This window comes from Naegleria gruberi, assembly GCF_000004985.1.
Source record: "Naegleria gruberi genomic scaffold NAEGRscaffold_13, whole genome shotgun sequence".
In the NCBI taxonomy this organism is placed as follows: domain Eukaryota; phylum Heterolobosea; class Eutetramitea; order Acrasida; family Naegleriidae; genus Naegleria; species Naegleria gruberi.
In genome coordinates, this window is record NW_003163314.1 from 566187 (window position 1) to 570356 (window position 4170).

Genomic DNA, 4170 nt, shown 5'->3' on the forward strand with positions numbered 1-4170 from the left:
TCAGAGAGGTTGGTGACGGCTTGGGATGATATTCAGATGAGGAATAAACTGATTGGCAACAAACTTGGAACGCTATAAACTTTGTGGAATGGATAATCCTTTGTTAACGTGTCATTTTCTCTCTGGTTTGGGATCCGCACATGAGCAGATCTTATCACTTATCATTGTGATATATAAATAGTCTATGTGGCTCTTCCAAATAATCATAGCATGAATCCCTCCTCATTTCATTTAAAGAGGAATTATAATTATTTGGTGAATTACCTCTGGATATTTCTCAAAATTTCAAAATCTCGAATACACCATAAAACAGCAAACAATGAATAGAGTATCGACTATGTATTGCGTACATCCTGCCAAAACACTTTTCACCATAGGAGACAATGTAGGTGATATGAAATTTAAATAAAAACAGAAAAATCAAAATCTTCATGGTTTCAACGAAACAAGACGAAATAATTGATATGGTACATCTACAATAGTACTAATAAAAGTTTATTAATGTTTCAAGATGATTGGCTGTGTACTTTTGGCATGAATCATGATTGGTGACCATGAATAACCCGAAGTTGACAAAAAATACAAAATGATGAAAAACTGATAATAAATATATTGTTTATTATGTATTTGAATAGTAGTGATGAAAGACATTTTCCAAGTTGGTGAAGTACATGTTGAGATATGGTCCATGTACATGTTGAAAATATACATGAACCTATCATCATGATAACCAATAGGAAAATGTTCGGAAGTGATTTTACCTGATGGAATCGACCATGCTGAACAATACTAGATTGAAAGTTTTCCAAATTATCATGTGAATCTGGCAGTGATGATGATTTTAGTGAAAATATTAAATTTCACTAAAATAATACTATTATCAGATTTATTTCCACAAATATTACTATTATAATGATGATAAATAACAATGATGATGGTTGGTAGTTGTTCCGATGATGATGTACCAACTTGAATTTTTCCAAATAATAAAATTATTTCCAAATCATGATGAAGGATTGAATTCCAAAAATTACTATTAATAATATTATTTAAATGATGATGAGATGATGTGGTGAAATTCTTGGAGTTAATAGATGTGAAACTACTCCAAGAATCAACACAGGCATGATATACCTGATGTTGATATAATATTTTTAAGAAATATTTCAAAGTCCTTTCATTTTTCAAAAAAGGCAAGTGGTGAAAATTGGAATGGACCTTCACTGCCAAGAATTAAAATTGGAATGGCTACTGTGTGATTAATATTGGCGCATAACATGTGTTAAAAACACGAAGGTGTAATATTCTATATTTATTGAGATAATCAATAAAGTTTAGAATTTGTCAGAAAAACTTGCCCTGTCGCCAAGAATTCATATTTCCATATTTGGGATCTGGACTTTTATAGTCTGGAAACATGCTAGATGTGTTCTATATTCAATAATCTATATGAAAATCAGAAGAAATAAAATTAACTCTTCAATTGAGCTTATTGATATTACTATATGTTTTCCCCGTATTTTTACAATGCTCCTTACAAAAAAGGAAATATTAAATTTAATACTTAGTGAAATAAAAATATTATTTATTATTCTTGTTCTAATTGATGTTTTCTACAAGATTCTGTTTTACTGAATATCAGTTATTTGTATTAACCAAGAAAACATGCTCGTCTTACTACCACATATGAAAATTTTGAAATCACTTTTCTCGATAACTAAAGAGCCAAATCCGTAACAAACTTGATATTATGATTGTTAACATAATTAATAATGACCATACGGTATGTTTCTATAACATCCAGTGTTGTTATTGAGATATGCTTTGTTGAAGTTGAGTGAATTTGCTTAAGTAATAAATCGGTGTTATTGGCGCATCCAATTACCCCTACAGGTAAATCAGCTTTGGGAGCATTCCATGTTTTTTGGGAGCATCACAAAAATGCGCCGAGAACCTGACCACAGATATACTTAGTAGTACCGTTTGGTGGTTTAGTGTGTTTCTCGATCTAAATTCGAGTTTGAATATAATTTTTGTATATTTTCACAATTTATTTTGTTGCTATATGAGAATTGATTTTTTGTATTTTATTTTTTTGATAAATTATTTGGTGAATATATATATATATATATATGTGAACAAAAATTATATTTATCTATGTTAGAAAAATCATTTCCCTTTTATTCTTCATCATGCTCCTCCTCATGTTTTTTACACATCCTGTCTTTATCAAATCCCATTCTCACTACATCCTTTTCATCATAATTCCTCGCAAATTCATTTATCTGTTCAGATAACATTTATTTACCCCTTAAAAGTGATTTTCCATTCTTCATTTTACATGAGTTTTTCGGTGATTTCTTGGTAAGAACTCTTTATTAGTAGACTTTTTGTATTTCATTTTTTTCTGTGGGTTTGGTACCTGTCATTATCTCTCTGGTTTGGGATCCGCACATGCTCAGATCTTATAGTTTATCAATGTGATGTATAATAGTCTGATCTACATGTGGTAAAAACACGAAGGTGTAATATTCTATATATATTGAGATAATCAATAAAGTTTAGTATTTGTCAGAAAAACTTGGGTTTGGTTAGGATTCAGAGTTGATTTATTTGGGTTATTTAAGAGATTACTTAGTGAAGATTCATATCATTGATTATATTTCTTATCATCTATTAATGATGTAAATTTGATGGTTTCATTTATTATATTGATAGATATTTAAAGGTCAGGTCAGAACTAACTTTTGAAATATGGACTTTGAGAATTCAAATGTTTGGGACGTGAATCTACTCATTAGATTGAATAGGTATTGCTAATAAAGGAACATTTCATTGATTTATTGATCATAACGGTCAAATTGAGTTGAATGGAAGTGAATCACATGTTGATTAATCGTGGATGGGTAGTTTCGCCACGTAGTGGTGCAACTACCAACCTTTGTAGATTGAATCAGGTTGATTTGAATGCAATAGATTCTTCTCCAATTCAATGATCAATATTCATTATTCGGTTTGATTTCAATAGCTTGCTCAACAAGCTTTGAATTAATATTCCAGTAATTAACGGCAGTCTATTTTTAAATTTAATCAAAGACCATATATAGCATCTTGACTTTTAAAATCTGGAAACTATCTAGTGTGTTCTATATTGAATAATCTATTTGAAAATGAGAAGAATTAACTCTTCTATTGAGTTTTATTGGTATTGCAAGGTATTACGATTATAATAATCTACACAGAAATCACTCTTGAAATATAAACTGTACTAAAATGTATGAGAAACATAATGGTGGTAGAATTAATCAATAAATCGTTGAAATGACTGAGATGGAATGTAAACTATGGTCTATTTGTCATGTAATGGTGACTAGACAGTGTCAATTTCATCAAATTATTTCAAACTGATTACATTCAATAAAAAACCGTTCTATACATCAAACATGTCATATAGAATGAGTTTCAATATTTAATATTATGAACTGACTCTGTTGGATACCATCTCTATAAATATAACAAGATGAAAAGTGTCAACATTCAATTTCACATGCATGTTACAATGGAGAGTCATCACTATATCATCTAGATAGGTAATATTTCAAGTTCCAGCGGAATTGACAGTCTAGATATTGAGATGTGCATACTAAGGTTATAGAAGTGTCACCTTCACTGATTACTGACATGAATATAACAATTGATTTTATGATTATTGTATAATTAATTCATTATTCAATGATTTTGATATGATGGTAAAATTTAATTTTGAAATTAAGATTGTTCCCTATTGATTACCTTAGATGTTCCTTAGTTGACTTGAAGATACTGAGCCATCAATATGAAACTCTCACAGATTGTTCTCCTCATCAAGAGGAGTGTATTCATATTTGATACTTGTATGATATTTTGTAAAATGAATGAGATGGAGTATATTCTATATGTTGAAATGTGACAATTTGACAGATTGTTATTATTATCATACTGAATTCAACTCTAATAGACTTAAATTGATACCATATGTATAAAAGTGTGATTAAATGTATCTGGTAAAGTTACATGATGGTTGGTTATACTTTCATTGAGATAGAGTGTACACTTGGATATAAGCACTTTTGACATTGAACATTAACTGACTTACTAATTGTAAGTAATACGAATTGTTTCCAAACTATT